The sequence below is a fragment of the Zalophus californianus genome, chromosome 3 (assembly GCF_009762305.2).
Source record: "Zalophus californianus isolate mZalCal1 chromosome 3, mZalCal1.pri.v2, whole genome shotgun sequence".
Classification (NCBI taxonomy): domain Eukaryota; kingdom Metazoa; phylum Chordata; class Mammalia; order Carnivora; family Otariidae; genus Zalophus; species Zalophus californianus.
The window spans coordinates 178,238,747-178,259,566 of NC_045597.1; the positions used below are offsets into that span (position 1 = coordinate 178,238,747).

Consider the following 20,820-nt stretch of genomic DNA (forward strand, 5'->3'; position numbering starts at 1 on the left):
TTCATAACTGAGCAATTATTAGGGTTAGTTAAGAACTGTGGAGTATGACCTCTTCCTCTGTCGGGGCCCTGCTAACTTTTGGCCACCTTGGTGGCTAGAAACCCAAAGAACATAACTACTGTCATAGTTACCCACAGTCTTACAATAGTTAATCTTGTGTGTCAACTTAGCTGGTTAAGGCACCCGCATAGTTTGTTAAACATTATGCAAGATATTTCTATGTATTTTTAAAATGAGATTAAAATTTACATCATTTGAATAAAAAAGATTATCCTCCATAATGTGGGTGGGTCTCACCTAATCAGTTGAATGGCATAATAGAAAAAGACCTTCCCAAGACAAAGAGGAAACTCTAGCAGCAGACTGCCTCTGGAATCAAAGCGCAACTTTTCCCTGGCCTGTTCTACCCTGCAGATTTTGGACTTGCCAACTTCCACAACCATGTAAATCAATTCCTTAAAATAGATCTATCAAGAGAGAGAGATCATATATAACATATCTGTATCCATGCATTTATCTATAAATATATATGAGATAGTATTCTCTATACACATGTGATAGTAATTGTGTATCTATGTAATAGTAATTTTATACATATGTGATAGTAATTATGTATCATGTGTATGTACAGGCTATTGGTTCTATATCTCTGGAGAAGCTTCACTAATACAAGATCACAGATCTAGAATTCAGGGAATGTATAAACTCCCTTCTTTCACATTCTCCTCCCTTCCATGAATATTTGGGAAATCTTTCCTTGAACCAGGTACTGCAGTAGTGGCTGGGAACATGACACTGAGCAAAATCAAGACATTGTCCCTGCTGTTATAGAGCTATAGCACATATACTGATCTAACTAAAAGTAGACTGTAAGGCAAGAAGAAATACTGGAGGTAAGAAGGGATATTTCATAATTGCTAGAGGTAAAATGGGACTTTTAGAATATATTATAGGCCTCATTTGAATATACATTAAGCTAGAACTTCTAGATACATGAATGGAACTGATAGAACCAAAAATGATGAATCTACAAAAATGGCAAAAAGAACTTTAACACACCAGAACAGGAAGATATAAAATGGGTAAAGGCATAGAAGATCTGGCATAATTAACCAGGATCAGAAAATTATTAAAGTTGACCTCATTCTTGTATATGTGATTAAAGTTTTCTTTTCATGAGTGCATGGGACGTTTACAAAAATTACCCATAGGGTGCCTGAATGGCCCAATCAGGTAAGTGCTTGACTCTTGATTTTGGCTCAGGTCATGATCTCAGGATTGTAAGACTGAGCCCGATGTTGGACTTAGCATGGAGTCTGCTTGAGATTCTCTCTCTCTCCCCCTGCCCTGCCCCTCCCACTGCTCATGCATGCACGTGCTCTCTCTCTCAAAATAAATAAATAAATAAATAAATAAAATCTTTAAAAATAGCTACAAAAATGAACCATATAGTTGGTCATAAGTAGAGCCTCAAAAAAATTGTTTTTCAAAATTTGAGATAATTTAGGGTATATTTTCTGAGAAGTCTGAAAGTAAGCTAGAATCAAATAATTAGAAATTCCCCAACAGCCTGAGCATTAAATAAAACATTTAACAATAAATTTCACATTAATACATGAGTTAAAGGAGGAAACAAAATGAAAATAAGGAAATATTGTTAAGTGAGTGGTACATCATATCTAGAATATAGCTAAAGTAATTCTGAGGGGAAAAGTGTATACCTGAACTACATATTAGATAAGAAGACTAAAATAACTGAGTAAGCTTCCATTTCAAGATGCTACAACAAAAATGACAAACTAATTTTAAGTAAGTGGAAGAAAACAAATTTTTTGAATGTAGCGTAGAAAATTCAACAAAGCAAAATATTGCTAGATCTATATATAGCATCTTTCCCATCAATCCTCAAACCCCTCTTCCGATGAATCTCAGATTCTGGAGGAACTAACCGGATCATAAAGGCTTTCTTCTCTTTTTGAACTGATGTCATCAGCCAGGTGTCAGCTCAGAATAACATCTGTGCAGTGTCTCGAATCACCTGCAAATTGGATAGTAGGGAGAGGCAAGACATATGACCAATATCACAAATATCATAAAAAATGTTTAGAACTTCCTGTTTCCAGCTTTCTTATTGGCCTAGACCTAACCAACAGAATGTTCTCGAGGATTAGTTTGTCTGACCTTAGATAACTAGGTGATGTTTTATCTTAATTGATTGTTTGTTCTACCTTTTCCAAATTGCTTTCCCTGATGAAACCAGATATTTTAGTAATTGCATCGATTCTACCTTTGGGAGCCAGTAAACGGTTGAGGGCAAGTCTATTGCCTAAACTATTTTCATGGATGAATGTATGCTGCTATTAGCCCTCTAACACTTGCGCTCTTTTATTTGCTATCTGGGCCATAGTCAGGGATAAATTGCAGAATACATAGCTCACATTGGGAACTCCTAGTCAAGGTAGAATTTTGTACGAACCAGTAAAATCCAGTGTCTCAGATGCCATCTAATAAGTGGACATAGTTTTATCTTAATAAAATACAAGCAACCTGGAAGTTTGCATTGAAAAAGAACCAGATGGCCATATATAAGGCACAGGTCTAATTTTGACGTGATGAACACAAGAGGGCACCTGATTTCATAAGAAGAATAGCCCCATGGGTACAAAACGAGGGGATACAAACACAATGCCTCTGGTAACTGGTTGCTACAAATTATTGTTTGGACTTAACTGGTCCTATTACGTTTTGGATAGAGCTGACTCATGTAATCATTTCTAATTGCTACATGAAAAATAAATTTAACTATAGTTCCAGTCAAGACACGGAGATGTGTTGGAATTAAAGATATTCATTCTGCTACTAAATACAACAGGAGGTATGATTATTACTGTAGGGCTATGTTGGGGCTTCTATGTCTGGCTATAAAATTCTTATTAGAGAGTTCTGGTGCCAGATGACAAATCCCACAGTTGGAAAGATTGGAAATTGCTATGAATGTCTGGGAAAGAAAATTTGAGAGCTCAAGGGTTTAGAGGAAATAGGATAATTGAGAAAAAGGCAAAAAGACTCCATGGTCATTTTAATTGCTTAATTCATTGAACCAACACAAGGAAATAATAAGTAAGTAAGTAATCAGAGAAATAAAAGAAGTAAGTAATCAGAGAAATAAAAGAAGTAAATATAAGTAAGTAATCAGAGAAATAAAAGAAGTAATCAGAGAAATAAAAGAAGAAAATATAAGAAAGAAAATAAGAAAATATAAGACTGTCATCCTCATAGGTTTTAATTCCAAGGTCTCAGAAGGAAGTTATCTACACCTGATACCATCTTCTTAATCTGAAGATCTGAGACAACTCTCTACGTTTAGACTGAAACTGTTTGGAGGGATTTTAACATATGTTAGTCTCAGAGCTAGATCTCCAGGGGGGATGGATATCCAGGTTGTAAGATCCGTAGCACATTTATACCGGGAATTGTGGATCCATGGAAAGCATGCTCTAGAATCGAAGAAGTTGTTAAAGTAGCAAAATATCCCTTTTCAAGGACTTCAATTTGTGGCTTTTTCTATGTATCTAATTCCTGGTTGTATACACGTAGGAGTATGTCCAGTTCTGTCCCTTTAGAATGGCAGTTTATACCTGTTAGGCATAAGGCCATGTTTGTGATAATCATTATTTATAATACTTCACAGAATCAGAATAAAACAGGGTTGATTTGACAAGGAGAAGTTCTTAGATTGCCAGTGCTATTAGGGGAAAAAACAAGTATACACAGCTCTTAAATTCTTTTTCTTTTCATTTTAGTATGGAAGCAGGGACTCATTTTTCCAGAAGTTTGCCTTTGGTATGAATTTCATTCCAAATGACCAAGGCACTGACTTATATAGCTGTGTCATGATCACATGCCATGTCCATCCCAATCCTAAGTGGATAAGTGGATTTTCAGTGCCTTCACTTCCCACCAGACCAGAGAACCAGTCCTCCATCTCCTTGACTTTTATTTTGTCACCTACTGTCCATTTCTACTTCCCAATCTCTCTAACAATTAAGAGCCATGACTGCACACATCTGACTGACTAACATAATCCAGGAATGAATATATTGGGTAGTTCATACAACTGGCAGGAATCAGGAGGACACTGTTCTAAAAGTGAGCAGAAACAAAAGGTTGCCAGAAATGTTGCCAAGACCCATAAGAACAGCTGGTTAAAAATGCCCTGGCCACGGCTCCAGAATGATGCCCACGTCGACTAATATCACCACTGCCACATCTCCTGATGCTGGCCACTGCTGCTAATGCCACTGATACAAAACCCCTGGGCACAGAACAAGGGGTTTCCTGATCCTGCGTCTATATGTCACTTCATCTAAAGTCAAAGTTCAGGATGGAGCTTTTGGGTGGCCAAGCACAGACTTTGCATTTGTGTTCTAGATGCCAGGGATCTGGGGAAGTTGGAGGCACAGAGGAATATCTCATAAATACCAGGGAAGTTTTAGATGCTGGCAGGAAAAATGACAAATTTCTAGTATAGAAACTATAACATGATTTCCAGTTAGAGTTGACGGTAGTAAATCAATAGATACACAGATATATGCATACATACATACATACAAAGAACAAAGATCTTTCAGGCTTTGAGAGAGGAGCCCTTTATTTATCTGGCTTAAATATTTTACACTTCTTGTCTCTTTTTTATGTTTACTATGACATAGAGTCCTAACAATATCATAAGGTCCAAAGGAAAGAGAAAATATCTTCTAAATCTAGCATCTGCTACAACTCCAAACAGAAGATGTTGTACAAAATATGTCCCTGATAAGTAACTATTGATTTATTGATCCTTTCTGTCAATATCTCCTTGAGCACTAATTGATTCAAGAGCAAAAAGAAAGGCTGGGATGTCAGAAGTAACCACAGCTGTGAAGAAAACTATGGCTATCAAGCCGGGGGCAAGTTCAAAGACTGTGGCATTGAATCCAGTAGGTATTAAAGAGACTCATGGATTTCTTTCTTTGAAATCCAAGGAAAACATAAATGGCAATCATAACCATTTCAGATTGAGAATTGAACCTATACTGTTTCATTTTTTTAAAAGCATACTCAGTGCAACTATGATCTGCTAATTATAATACCATATTTAACCATCTTAATAACATGCAGTGTTTTTTTTTTCCTCTCCCCAAAAGCATAAATCAAGGAAAAATATGCTATTTTATCCCAGGCTAAAACCAGATTCACCTGCTGTTAGGTATGTATAAATTTAACTTGTGAATCTAGACTAAAATAATCTTGTAGACTATTTTGTATTAGCTTACTTCATAGCTTCCATTTGTGTACATACCATTTTGTACTAGTGAGGATTGGCCAACAAAATTATATGGATTACACTGACACCAACTGATAAGTTTTACCCACACAACTAGGGTAAAACAATGGCAAGTTATTCCAGTGGCTGGCCTAATTGTATTTTCCAAGCGAATTCTGAGGAGTCAAATGCTTACAGAAAAATGTATTGAATTCTTAAAAGCCCAAGAACATTTCTTAATTAAAATGTCATTGCTGAAAAATTCAATTATACTTTAATGTTTAGTCAGCTGGCTATATTGACATATAGAGATGTATTTCAACATCATGGCAATGTTGAATGTTCTACGATTTTAATATGCAGAACTTATTAGTGATTATGGAAAATAACCATGAGGCAGATCAGCAAAGGTCTAAGTAACCTAGGTCATGGGTAAAAACTTTAAGTGAGAAAATGCAGAGATAAAAATAAAGCAGAGCAAAAATGGGGTCTTTAAATAACTTACTAAAAAGGAAAAAAAAAAAAAAAAACCTGATGGGAAGGCACAAAAGTAAGGATGATAATAACCGTACCTATCAAAATAAAGGTGTCCATGCATAAAAAGATGTTGGAAAACCGAACCTGGTGTGTGGGGGTGAGGTGTGCACGGGGAGAGAAGAACAAAGCTGAAAGCAACATGGTATAACCATAGCGACCTCGTGTCTTCAGGGAGAACGTGGCTGGGTTACCCAGAAACAAAGCATGTCATGGATAGTAGATGTGGGGATGGTCTCCTGGTCAGCTTCTGTAGAGATGATCTGGGCCAAATATCCACATGCTATTCCTGATCCCCATACTAGATCCCTGGGGGATTGATACACACAGGAATCTATAAGGAAAAAAGGACGTTGTCTATTGCCAGATAGCATTTGGTGCTGAAATCACTCTGGGGCCTCCTACCCCTGAGAAGCTGAAATGAACCTACTTAGCCACAAGCCTCTCCTGGCGTCTTTACTGCAAGTTGTGATCCACAGGCAGATTTCAGTGGCCTTTGTTATTGCTCCTTTTACCCAGGCCAAATGCCTGGACACTGGCCACTGCGATCCCTGTAAACTGTGAGGAAACTTGCAAAAGGAGGCACAAAGAGCCCTTTAACTCAGACTCAAAGCAGATGTGGCCCTCTCCACTGATCTTTTCCCATGGATCATTCCAGGTTGCCCACGTGACCTTTCTAGAATTAGAGAGGCCAAATAATCTAGGCCACTGGTTCTCTGGTTTGGCTTCCTTTGAAATCACCTGGACAGATTTAAAATCTAACAGCTGCCTGGGCCCCACCTCCAGAGATTCTGATTTAATTGGTCTGGGTTTATGGCCTGAGTGTCCGTTAAAAGCTCCCCAGGCGATCCTAATAGATAGCCAAGGGCGAGAACCAATGGATTTAAGCCACGGGCAATCCAAAAGCTGCAAACAATGAGTGACCAGTAAAAGCACATGCAACCTAGAAAGTTGAAAGACAAGAAAAAAATGATACAGTAAATGACAGAAAACCATGTGAATGAGCTTTATATTTCTTTGCTACGCTACAGAGGTCCACTCCCCACCAATTCCAATTGTCTAATCTATTTTATTTTTACTCTAATTTGAATTGGGGGAATAGATGATCCCACCACGATCAGATTTCTCTAGATGAACAAGTGTTTGCTTATTGGCCTTTTTGCTTTCACTCAAAGATATGAACTCAAATTAATTTCCTATCATCATTCTCTTCAACAAAATTGAGGCTTGGTTAAGATAAATGGAAAGAGAAAAAAAAAAAAAACCATCACTTGAAAGAGCATCTTAATTACTGTAGGGGGTCAGGATTCCTCAGGACAATTTTTTTTTTTTTTTTTTTTTACTTTTTGCTAGCATATCCATTAGAAGCTGGCCCTTGTGATCTAGAAATAGCTTTGCACTACAGAAACTTGATGACAGGAAGGAACTCTGAACACATCAATATGCTTGGGTGGCAGGAAACAAAATTCGACTCAAACAGGCCTAAACAGCAAAGATGTATTGGCTTATATAAAATGGAAAATCTAGAAGTCAGGGAGATTTTAGCTGCAGTTCTGGCAGGATCCCCCTTCCATTTCTCCATAGTCCTTCCTGTTCTGGCTTCTTTTCTGTATTGGCTTAGGCCCCAGGCTATCTTCCCTTAGGGTGACAAGGGACAACAGCAGCTACAAGATCCCCTCGGTTGGTCCTTTTCATCTGCAGCAAGAAGACATCCCCTGTTCTGGCTGTCAGCTTGCAAAAGGCGGGAATCCCTCCTATACTTTGGCTTCAGTCCCCAGCACACAGATCCTAGAATTGTATCATCCTCAGTTCAACCATTTGTCCATCCACAGACCCATCACCATGGCTGGTAGAATGGACAGATGCCTTGAGCAAATCAGGGCCCACTCCTGAGTCTGTGGGTGGGGTAGACTTTCCAGAATCATAGGAGTCCCCAGAAGTAGACAAATAAAAATGGAGGGACTAAAGAGAGAGAGAAAGAGAGAGGGAGGGAATGGGGTAGACAAATAAACATGTACAACATAAACTTCTAACAGGGAACTGAGAGAACCAGTGTAGCTGGGCTCCAATTTAAATTCTGCCAACTCATTTTGTGTCCTTGGCTGAACAAGTCGCTCTCATTGTTAAAATGAGTGTTGGATAAGAGAATCTTATTTCTAAGATCCTGTTCAAACCCCAAATCCCTTAAATTTATATCTCTAAAATATCTTGTGCCTAAGCTGCTAGTTTTTGGTGCTATTTTTTGAGAAGCATTTAAAGAAATAGATCTGATTTATGGTGTTGGGTGAAACTGTCAAAAGAAATTAAAGAATGTTTCCACTTTTCTTTGGTAACCGGGGTACCTCTGATCCTTTGAGCATCTGCTGATGGAGACAACTTCTTGTTTCCCTTCTACTGTTTCCCTGGGTGACTGATAAAGTAGAGCAATTTCTCTGACTTGGATAAGAATGGATTTTCCTATATTTGTTTTAGGACTTCCTAGAATGATTCACTTTGCTACCACAATTCTGTTGCACTTGCAAAATGTTATGTGACACTACTAAGGTAAATTTATTGAGGCTTTCAATTTTAATTAGTTTTTTTCTCATATTTTCTCTGAAAAGTTAATCCCCTTTTAATGAAATTGTAAAATCTAAGCAAATTGTACATGACACTTTTATCACCTGCTCATTTGAGATCAAAAGTCTAACTGTATTACCTTCTAAAATTATACCAAATTTTAAGTGCGTATTAAAATGGTAATTTTTATCTCAAATCGATGGTTGAGCTTTAATTTATTTGAGCAAAATAAAACAATGCAGATAATGGGTTAGTGCTGCATTTCAACATGTTTGATAGTGCTAAGATATTATTTCAGTGATTTTATCACTATTCGAAGTTTGGTAGGAAGCAGATTCTTAACTTGAAAACTTAATGGATTTAAACTTTCCATCAGAAAAGAATCTGCCAAATAGCTCCTCTGTAATGAAAAAGGGAGACAGTCTCATATCTCTTCCTAGTTTTATGATGTAAAATAGTACCTGCTGTTACATTTGGGTGATTGTAAAAATCTAGTGCATTTGTGAGTTTGCCAGGTTAATAGGGTTATTACTTCAGCTCAGTGATAAAGAAAATATTTGTTCTCTAATCTCTCTTCCCAGCTTTCCAACCAAATCTTTGACCTCTACAGCCTGAGTGGCATTTTTGGACCCATGAACAGTACAGTCATATCCTCCATTTAATTTGGGCACCCTAGTTCATATTGTTTCAGCTCTCGTCTTTATGATCAAAGTAGGGACTCACTTTGTAGCGTTATGCTGACAATTTACAACCTGCTCATAAATGCCCCTTGTCTTGTGATTTACAGTGAGCACCCTACTTGCTGTCCCTGACCTCTCTCGCCCGGGTCCCCATTCATTGCTCATCTCAGGCAACCAGCTGAAATTAATTAGCTCAGGTACCTGTTGATAAAGGAAAACCAGCATTTAAACAATGTCTACATTATCTCCAGGCTCTTGGGGCCAGAGTGTCAACGTGGAAGATAAACATTCGTCCTAGTTTGGCCTGAGAACTGCTTAGAATATAACTGAACTTTTTGACAATTCTAGGTAACACTCACCAGAGGAAAAATAAAAAGCAAAACAAGTTTTGGTAATGAAATTAATTGAGAAAAAGCCAGTCTAACTGTCAAAAGAGAGGAACCTTGAGAAGAAAGACAGCTTCTAAAGGTCAATACTCAGCGTGTATAATCTTTACCATCTGTGTGCAGGCTGGTAAGATTCTAAGACTGTCATATGCAGTCTTCTTTTCTGAAAATAACAGACAAGGAAAAACGGGGTTGCCCAACAGGGAGCCTGGATGTACTTAGCTGGATAGAAAATGAAAACACTATATGGTATAAACTTAGGATGACCTTTAATTTTCCTTCCCCTTGACCTACATGGGTCCACGGATAGTTTCAGAAAAGCAGTGCCACGGCGAATTGAAATAATTCCATCATGGAATGAAATGTAGTGTTATATTTACAAGGTGGAACACCAAGCAGCTCAACTTAGTGTAAATGCTCACAGTCATCCGACTGGATTCTGATGGAGGCCAATAAGGACTTCTCCATTTGTTTTTCTAATAGGAAATTTAAAAAAAAGTAAAAAAAAAAAGACTTAATTTCTCTTTGCCTAAATATTTGACAGTTGTGTTAGAGATCTAGAATGTTGTCATTCCATATCTAGTGATATAAATCTCTCCTGTTAGAACAACATTTAGAGGTTGGATGTTATATAGGCTTACGAGAAGATTTATACCAAATATATGAATGTCTTTCTTACTAAAAATGATACTTCCATAAACTCTCATTTCGATGAAACTGTTGTGTTTTTACACAAATTATAAATTATTGAGAAAATATATATTTACATAGATATATGTACAGTATTTATTTACATATATATTTGTATATGTGGATGCAAATATTACATAATAATTCTATATCATTTATTAGATAAATTACCATATATAAACTTTAAGTAATTTTATTGAAATTTTGTGTATCCTGATTAATTGATTAAAGAGAGCATAAAAGACTTCCCCACCCTTATATACAGAGTCAAATGTTTTCAATAGTGTACTTGGAATATCAATTTCCATTTTTTTTTCCTAAAAAGCCAACCCTTTAGAGATTTTCAGCTATCATTCTAACTTTTTTCACCTCCATTTCACCTCCATCACCTCATTCAAAGGGCTCATTTTTTCTGCATATTACTCCATTTATTCTCACCACATCCAGGAGATTCCTGAATACCCATATGACTTTAAAGATCCATGAGGGGGCGCCTGGGTGGCTCAGTTGGTTAAGCAACTGCCTTTGGCCCAGGTCATGACCCTGGAGTCCCAGGATCAAGTCCCACATCGGACTCCCTGCTCAGCGGGGAGTCTGCTTCTCCCTCTGACCCTCCCCTCCTCATGCTCTCTCTCTCTCTCTCATTCTCTCTCTCAAATAAATAAATAAATAAAATCTTTAAAAAAAATAAAGATCCATGACGCGCATGTACTGTCGTAATGAAACATCATCCTCCTGTTCATCAGGGCTATTTTCATCACTACAGGGGTGGCAGAGTTTCCAAAGTATTTTGACATCTAAACTTCATAGATAAAGTCAGAGGTTAAGTGATTTGTTTTGCTCTTCTGTGAATTCCTTGCTTTGTTTTAGAAACACGAAATAGGAGGCTAGCCTCCACAGCATCTGTCGCTGCTCCCTCAGCCTCCCAGGAAAGGAGGATCCATAAAACCTTAGACATAACAAATAAGAGCACTCTCCAAATGCTAGTGAATAAAATGCTCCACCTCTTTAGAAGAAAGAGGTATTTTGTTTGTATTCATTAGAGTGACCTAGCCACTGGCTGGCATGCTTTATGATACCTCTCCTGTGTGATGTCATAGCGTGAACACAGAAAAAGAAGGCTTGCAGATTGCATTGTTTCCTCTCTCCACACATGTAAAACACGGCACCCTTTGCTGCTCCCTTTCTCTGGCCTCCTTTTTGGTTCCCTCCTCTTCCCCTTCCTCTACTTTTTCCTCTCTTCCTCCTCCTTGCTCTCCCCACAGAAGACTCCCCTAGCGAGCCATTCGCTTTTACATTCTGGAGGCAATTTTGCTGGTTAAAGCTCCCATGAGATTACACAAGTGGGTTAGGTTTATTTTCTTGTTGTTGCTTTGACATTGTGAGTTACATATTCTTCTCCTCAACTGGTTATGTTCACCTAAAGACCTCTCCTTTTGGAAAAATGCATTGTTTTATAACTAATCATTATGAGTAAATCATCTCGACTAATGAAAATATAACCACCAGAATGAAAATCTGGGGCTAGGAAAAAAGAACCAGAGAAAGAAAGAAGCTGTTTACACATAGGCTGTTAAATAAATGTCTCTTTCCCTTAGTTTTGGGGAAAGGGATCTCACCATTAACAAATGATGCTGCTCTGAGCCCATTATGTTGAATATTATATGTCACTGTCAATCACTTTGCAATCCACAGGACAATAATTCTCCATAATAACTGCCAACTCTAGTCAATATATTTGCATCATTTTACTTTAGAGGCTTATGAAATGCAAATGAAAATTCTAATAATAATGCTTCTTATTTAATTAGTTCTGCCTGATGGATATTCTCTTTCTTTAGCAAAGCTTTAAAAATAAGAATTCCAATTCTAAGCCTGATATGGCCATTTGCCCATTCTTTGTTTGTGTTGCTGGCCCATTCATTGCTTTGAAGTTGCTGACCAAGGAGACAGGAGTCAGGACATGAGAAATGAGACCCTTTTTTGACTTTTCAAAAGGGTCCGCCATATTATTTTAAACCCAGAGAAAATATCATACCCACATCATATTTTTAACTAATAAAAAAAAAGGGGGGGTGCCTGGGTTGGCACCAGACTGAGGCAACAGACTGAGGGTGGCTCAGTCAGTTGGGCGTCTGCCTTCGGCTCAGGTCATGATCCTGGAGTCCTGGGATCGAGCCCCGCATTGGGCTCCCTGCTCAGCGGGGAGTCTGCTTCTCCTCCTGCCCCTCACCCCGCTCGTGTTCTCTCTCTCTCTCTCACTCTGTCTCTCTCTCTCTCTCTCTCAAAAAAAAAAAAAATCTTTGGGAAATGGATACTGTTCTTCCTTCAGAAGCCACCATGAATGCCCCACTCTGTTACCATACTAGATGTATGTGCATGGTTATTCCCATCCCTCATTTTGGGAAAATACTGCTTTCCCTCACTCCAGAGTAATTCTGCTTATGCATGTGGTAGATATATGACACAGGCCTGGCTAATCAAAATAACCCATTGCAGATAGAGGCTGAGCACAGTTGCAGATAGAGGCTGCCCAGCTACTTGCTTATGGAGCTTAGAATCTGGTCTTCCCTATGAAAGGAAAGACTTTCACCTGCTTTCTATGTTCCTTCCAAAATCTTTGGCTCCCTGGAGCATGAACTCTGATCAGGATTTCCAAGGAGGCATGGCAGAGCATACTACAGAATCCTAGGTTTATACCCTGAGGATTATGTGTTTGCCAACAGTTGGGAACAACATGTGTCACACACAAGTGATCTGAAGAGCCTCCTATAAGACATTCCAACCTATCTCTATCACTGATGCAACACAGTCTAAAACTGATTTATTTCTTCAGGGAAAAGTAGTAATTTTCTTTATTTTTTCTTTTTCTTTTACAACCCCTTTATAATTACAAATTTCACATGAATCCAAAAATATATTTTGTAAAGAAGTGAAGCTGCTCTGGTAGAGCAACCTAGAACTCTCTCTCTCCTCTACCCCCACCCCTTTTCTCTCTCTTTTCTACTAGATCTCCTCATTTCCCAATCTCCTCCACTCTACATGAGTCTCAAGATCATTCTATGGAAACCGTGCCTCTTCAGAAAGACTTACAATTACAAAATGAAGACATTGAATCATTGGATCTCTTCAGTCTCAAACATTGCATGTGATATATATCTATAGTGGATATTCATTTCATTAATAAAACTATACAGAAATGGGTGGATGGATGGGAGAAAGAATGGCTGGCTGAAGGCAATTAAATACTGATGAAGGAAAGAATGGGGATAGATCATTCTGGAGTTCTGAGTAGAGTTGATTGATGGTAATGCTGAAATTAAGGGGAGCACTGAGATGCCAACAGCATTATAGTGGGTCCCTAAAGAAAAAAAGTTGGTTTAAGAAAATAGTAAAAATAACAGACATGGAGTCAGGAATACATTTCATGTCCTTCCCAACTTTGCTGGGGGGATGGGTCTGGCACAACCAATTTCTTCCTTGACTCAGTATTATGTAGATACAGTCATTGCTGAAAATAAGGGTGGACCCATTTTGGGCATTAAGAAACTGCCACCCACACCCATATGTGCTAATTTGTTTCCTGCCAAAACATGTCTTTTAAATCATGTAGGCTGTGCTAGGGGAGAAATCAGGCAGCATGTTCGGTGGGATGTAGAGGAATATTCATGAACTCATGGGTCTGTGACTTCCCACAGGAAGTTTTGGTTTCTGCTTTCAAATTAACCTGTCCAGGTGCTTCTCAGAGGCTTACAGATTATGGAGATCACTCCAAAATACCTACAGTAACTGCTTTTGTAATTAAGATCCTGAATTTGTATTAGAATATTCTTAAATTGTTAGGAGAACAAGAGGCAGAAAATACATGTCATAGTGCTCAAAACATTTATTGGACACAGGGGTCTAGATAGGTTATTCCGGTGTCAAAGAGAGACAAACAAAACAAAAATAAAACCTGTAGATCACACTTAAACCCTCAGGGTAAATATGAACAAAGAATAGACTCTATTTTTCTAAGCCATCTGGGTGTAAACCTTTTCTCCCCCCTTTGCCAGAAACCATAGTGTTTATAGGCATGTTTTACTGGAAATCTGCTGCTTCTCACAATGTTTCCTGCACAACTGTCTTAGTAAAACTACATCTGGAAATGACAAGCACACAGTTGTAAATCTGGAAGTCAGTGTGTTGTTGTAATAGCTTGCAGCTACAATATGGCCGTCTTGCTGAATGCCAAAGAGAGTTACAAAGACAGAGGCCAGCTGTAGCTACTGAAATGCATGCTATTTTTCTGAGGGCATAAAATAGATTTTAAGAGGGTTATAATGTCTCTTGCCAAACTATCAAATGAACCAGGGTCTCATTGAACTGATTGTCTTTTGGACTCATCAATTATTTCAGAGACTTTGACAACCAGATTGGCTTGACCAAGCATGATTTGCTGGATGGTAACAAAACAGGTAGAAAGCCATTGAGCTGTAGCTTCCTAGAGTTAGACTGGGTCTGAGGGGCTCCCTAAGTCAGATGTCTCTCTGGATAATGAACCTCCTCTCCTAAGAGCCACAAGATGCCATTCTCAAGGATCAGCTTAAACATCTCAGCAGTTCTTGGTCCTGGGTGACTGGTGTAATTCATAGAGGTCTCAAACAAAACATCCTATGAGGTAAGCTTGAAGCTTGCCACAGGAAGCAACAGAAGTTGCTTTCAGTTTAAATTAACTTGGGGAATCAAAGATTTGTCACTATGGGAGGTTCCTCACATCCCATTCTGATATAAAAGCGACCAGCAAGAATGGCAGCAATAAGTTGAGTAAACCTATTTAGTAACCAACAACAGTTTAAAAAATCGGGAAAATTCTTACTTGTTTCTTATTATATAATAATGGAGTATTGGTTAAGTTGGATACTATGGACTTTCACTGTTACATTTATGTATCTGAGTTTTATTTATCTTTTAAAATGGCTTACACTTTCACTAATGTCTCTGAGCCTGTTTTGAAGAGGTCTATATTTGAAATAACCACAGTGTTTTGCCTCTTATTTACTGCTACTTTGTTTCAAAGCATGTTTCTTATTTCTTTCCTTTCTGTCTAGAGGAAGAGTGGAAGCATCTCTCCTTAGAAGACTAAACTCTCCTGCCCTATCTCGTTCCTTCTACCTCATTCCACTTCCAAAGGACTTTTGCCTTCCATTACTTTATTTTTTCTCTTTTACCTTTAATATTTGGATTTTCTTTCTGAGCCCTTTCTCCTTGCTTTTAATCATGCTGCAATCTCTCCCATGTGAAAGTGAAGGTGGTCAAAGATACAAAGTTCCCATTATAAGAAATATAAGTTCTGGAGATATAACGTACAGTCTGGTGCCTACAGTTAATATTTTCTGTATATATGAAAGTTGTGGAGACTAGATATGAAAAGTTCTCATCAGAAAAAAAACACAAATTTGTAGCTATATGAGGCGATGAATGTTGACCAAACTTGTAATTATTATGCAATATATATATGTATGTATCAAATAATTATATTGTATACCTTGAACTTACACAATGTTATATGTCAATTATATCTCAATAAAACTAGGGTAAAAAGAATTTTAAAATAAACTATATATCCTACTGAATCTGCCAGAATCAGAAAAAAAAATTTTTTCAAATGAGTGCTCTGATAAGATCCATGAGGGTAGGAACAGTGTCTGTGGTTCACTGATACTCCCAGTATCTAAAAGAATGCCCAGCCACAGCAGATGCTTAATAAATATTTGCCAAATAACTGAATGAAAACAATAAATGAGTAAATAGAAAATAAATATATATATACGAGCTGTCTCAACTCCCTCACAATTTACTGGCTGTTTTTATTTCCCCCATATCAGATTTCTGAAAAATCACCTTCAACTGCTAGATGACAAGTCATTCTTATAGCTCCCCCCACCATTCCAACAGAGAGAAGAATGGAAAGGTTTCAGTAGGAGTTTGTAGTAAGAGAATACTTTTCTAAGTGACTCCAATACTTACCCCTCTCCTTCCATCATTCCCTGTTTTCCAGATTGCAGACCCTGTGCACGCTGTGTGGGAATTCTAAAAATACTGATTTATCAGGATTCTACCTTTGTCCCTTGGTTCTACTGCAGCAGAGTTCCAAGGGTGAGCCCTCCAGAATCTATATTAAAACACATGCATCCAGGTTTGGGGACCACTTAACTACAGAATATTGTATAGAAGAGGATAAATTTGGGGCATGTGGGTGGCTCAGTTGGTTAAGCATCTGCTTCAGCTCAGGTCATGATGCCAGGGTCCTGTGATCGATACCCGTGTTGGGCTCCCTGCTCAGTGGGGAGCCTGCTTCTCCCTCTCCCTCTGCCTGCCGCTCCCCCTGCATGTGCTCTCTCTCTCTCTCTCTCTGTCAAATAAGTAAATAAAATCTTTTAAAAAAGAGAAAAGGATACATTTAAGGATAAAGATGAGGGATGAAAACTTAACCATTCAAAGGCTGTGGCACCCAGGTCATTCATCATAACCTACAGAATTGTCTGCAGCCCTCCCCTCTCGCAGTGTAGAAGAATCCTGCATGAATTCAATGATCTTTAGGATGTTGAAGTTCTTACCTTCACTCTGCACTCCCCCATGCCTCATTCTGTATGAGATGGCTCCAACAAACAGTGCTCTCTGCAGCTCGCGAAAGTCTGAGTATGGATTTTCAGGGGAGTTTCCTCAAGTAAGTGTAGTGAAGTCCAGATCCAAGTTGCAGGATGAGCCAAGACTCCAGCACTTTTATTTCATTCAAACTTCTACACATTTTTGCTCTTCTTTCATCTTTATCTCTACTTTTTATTTTTGCTACTACATTTTTTCCATTTCAGACATAAATCAGTAACATTTTTTTCTGCTTTTTAAGACGGAAATATTTTGGTTCGGATATTATGCATATCAGCAACAACCCTACAGTTGCTCCTAAAAAGTAAGGGGAAGGGATCATTATAAATAGTTGATAGAAGACATGGTTTATTTGCAAAGCATAGGCATATAATTGGGGATAGTTTATTGCCACCCCCAAATTTCATGACATTTCTACATAGCTACACATGTGGAATAAGAAGAGAGAAAAAAAGAAAGAAACTAATTAACAACCAATGCGCTCTCATTAATATCTATTTTACTGATACATACATAATTTTACTCCATGAGACTCTTGAGAAACAAAGGGTCTGTACTTTCATTGGTTCTAATCTTGCCCCGCTGCTCAGTCTGTTTGTCTCCCGCATTTAGTGCTGACAGTTCTTAGTGGCTGTGCTGTGGCATATCCCGTTTGCATGAGGAAACACTGCCCTCAAATGTGGCTAAAGCCAGTGCCTTCACAAGGACAACTTGGTCAAGGCTCGCAGCTTCCTTATCCAGCCCTAAGTTAGAAGAAGGAACACCCAATGTTTTAAATAATAACTGTGCTCACTGGGTCTTATTTTAGACTCTTTGTTCTTCGATTTGCTTTTTTTTTTTTTTCTCTTTCCAAGCTGACATTCTTTGAGAGCCTCCTTTTTGCTATCTGGCATGAGATATCAGAAAATAAAATTACAAAGTCATAGAGGTATTAGATAGCTGACTATGGTATAATCTTGACATTTCCTTTTTTTTTTTTTTAAAGATTTTATTTATTTATTTGAGAGAGAGAGAGCACATGAGAGGGGGGAAGGTCAGAGGGAGAAGCAGACTCCCCGCTGAGCAGGGAGCCCGACGCGGGGCTCAATCCAGGGACTCAAGCATCATGACCTGAGCAGAAAGCAGGTGCTTAACCAACTGAGCCACCCAGGCGCCTGATGTTTCTAATATGTGATTCAGTCTGAACTATGCACGAGTCGTTTGCACTCTAGTGGTCTCTGAAATTTGGGTGTCATTACCCGTTTACCTGCAACTTGACCTCCCTCTTCCCACTTAAGAAAAGCTGTATCCTCATTTTACGAGTGTGTTATGGTGCACTTCCTAAATATATTTGGAAAAAATATTGAAAATTCTAATGAAAATACTAATTCCTAATATCAGAGTACTCATAATAACATCGCTCAGAGATACCCACTGTTAACATTTTTAATTCTTCTGTCCAGCCCTTTGCCTTCTCTGCCTTCTGAGAATTGAATTATAATGTATACCTTTTTCTATGTTGCTTTATTTTCCTCAGCGTTTTATTATAAGTATTTCTCATTCAATTAAAAACTCTTGATAAACATCACTTTAATGGCTGCATGATACCCTGCTAGATGACATTAACAATTTATTCATTTTCCTAATTGGAGATATTTAGATTATTTCCAAGGATATGAATTGCATATGTTTGAAAGATGAACATAAAAAAATAAATGTGTATATGTTTTTAACTGATTCATTTTCCTAGAACAAAATCACCTATATATTATCAATGGGTCAGAGAGTAAGAGTATTTTGATGGCTCTGGATATGTATGACCCTTGCCCATTTTCAGACCTGATTTTTTATTTTACCTAGCTCCGGATTACTGCGGCTGCAATTAGTCAATATTTATTTATGAGACTTGTTAACTAAAGGTAATGGAACGTAATTGAATGGGAATTTAAAAGGAGAGAAGTAATTTTCTAGAAATGACTACTTTGAGGAGCGATTTTAGCTTTGATTAAATCATGCATGAATTTTAATTCTCCTTTTCTGACCATAGGGAACAGTCCAGCCCATTTGGTTTTGCTACAAAGACCGTCTTCAGGATCCTTCTGGCCTACGTTCTCTTTTACTTTGTAAATGAGTTTAGAAGGGCTCTTCCCTTGTCCTGATGCACACATTTCTGTGGCCTGAAGAAAGGGGCCACAGAATGTGGTTTCTGCTTTCCCTACTTTTTGGTTCCCTTTCATCTATAATACAAAACCAGTTGTCCCTCTGATTTCTAAACAGTCTCGCACCTTCACTCCCACTCTGTCCTTCAGATTGTTTTTGGCTGCCTTTGTGAATTCTCCCAGCTGATTCACTCACAGACAGTTCAGGATGATACTTGTTGGTTCAGGTGAACAGCCTTATCCAAATGGTGGCTTAAGGATGATATACTCCGAGGTTGTTCAATGTCATCATTCCACAATCTTACAGTAAAATTCCTTTAACTCTGTTAAAATGTTGTTCACAGCCTGACATAGTTCCCTATCTTTTCTCTTCTCAGAAAACAGAGCTTCGTTCTTCAGCTGACGTCCTATCTTGGAGCAGATCATCCCTCCTGGAGGCAGAGATGCAGAAGCTTAAAAACAGCACTAACCTTCCAATGGGGACTTCTGCTAAGGAACAGTCTATTCAACAGCAAACAGGAAGATAGGTAGCCACAGTTACTCTTATCTTTTGTGTTATGTACATTCTTATATGAGTGGCGCATGGCAGTGAGTTGGGCAGGGGCCTAGGAAACTACACCTTTTATTTTTTTTTAATATTTATTTATTTGTTTGTTTTATTTTTTTAAAGATTTTATTTATTTATTTGACAGAGAGAGAGAGCACAAGCAGGGGGAACAGGAGAGGGAGAATCAGGCTCCCCAGTGAGCAAGGAGCCTGATGCGGGACTCAATCCCAGGACCCAGGGATCACGACCTGAGCCGAAGGCAGATGCTTCACCGACTGAGCCACCCAGGCACCCCCAAAACTACACCTTCTATTTTTCAAGTTGAGGAATCTAACACTTTTTACTAACGCAATTCCACACCCAGCAACCTTCCCCAGGTGAGTTAGGAATTTAATTGCAAGTGTCACTCATTTCCACAGGAGGACTTCACCGGTCTTCCATGTAAATGACAGACCACTGGAATGTAAAGCATTTGGTTTTTCACAAATGCTTTTACTTGGGCTGGAAGCCGTGATCTATGTTCCAGGTCAAAGGCAAGAACACGCTTTCCCCTATCTGTTTCCAAGTGATCAATCATTGATTTCCCAAGGGAATTGTAGTTCTTGGGCATGTGGCCTGTTTTCCATTGGCTTCTATTATCATTTGCTAATTAGATTACAACCTAGTATTTACCTTACTCTGTGGTTTTGAGACCTTCCCCTGCAGTGTTTTTCTGTTAGCTTTACAAATGCTGCAAATCATGCCTCCTCTTGGCCTATTGTGTTAAACCGGGGAGAGCGGGGAATTTACATTGATGTCATTTTTTTTTTTCAGGGGGAGAGGTAAAAAATTAAATTAAACTTACTTTATATTTAAACATGACTCAACTTTAAGAATATGCAGTGAGGAAGTTTCAGAGATTTTGTCATCCGGGGGCTACTTTAGATTTTAAAATATAACTCTTAGCTTGAATCAATAGCTTACTTAAGCTTAATAAAAATTTGTTCTTTAACATGGAATAGTATCATGTTCCACCGTGATGATTAATTTCATGTATCAACTTGCTAGGGTATGGTGCCCTGTTCTTTGGTCAAACACAGGTCTAGATATTGCTGTGAAGGTATTTTTAGATGTGATTAATATTTAAATCAATAGATTTTGAGTAAAACAGATTACTACTCACTGTAAGGTAGGTGGGCCTTGTCCAATCAGTCAAAGACCTCAAAAGACTGAGGTCCCTTGCAAGAATTCTGCCTTGATTACAACACAGAAACTTTACCTGAGTTTCCAATCTTTGTACTCGAGAATACAACTTCAACTCTTGCTGAATTTACAGACTGCCCTGCAGTGGAAG

The 20,820-nt window shown here is 38.3% G+C and overlaps 1 long non-coding RNA gene across 1 annotated transcript in view; it reads right to left on the minus strand.

Annotated features, from left to right (window-relative positions):
* The window catches only part of LOC113920831, a 34,790-nt gene extending 17,345 nt beyond the window's left edge, over positions 1-17,445 (minus strand). The window contains exons 1-3 of the long non-coding RNA XR_003519385.1: positions 17,316-17,445; positions 16,754-17,099; positions 1,950-2,038 (exon numbers count right to left, since the gene is read on the minus strand). This is a non-coding gene — a long non-coding RNA (uncharacterized LOC113920831). The remainder of the gene's footprint in view (positions 1-1,949; positions 2,039-16,753; positions 17,100-17,315) is intronic.
* Between the last annotated feature and the right edge of the window lie 3,375 nt (positions 17,446-20,820).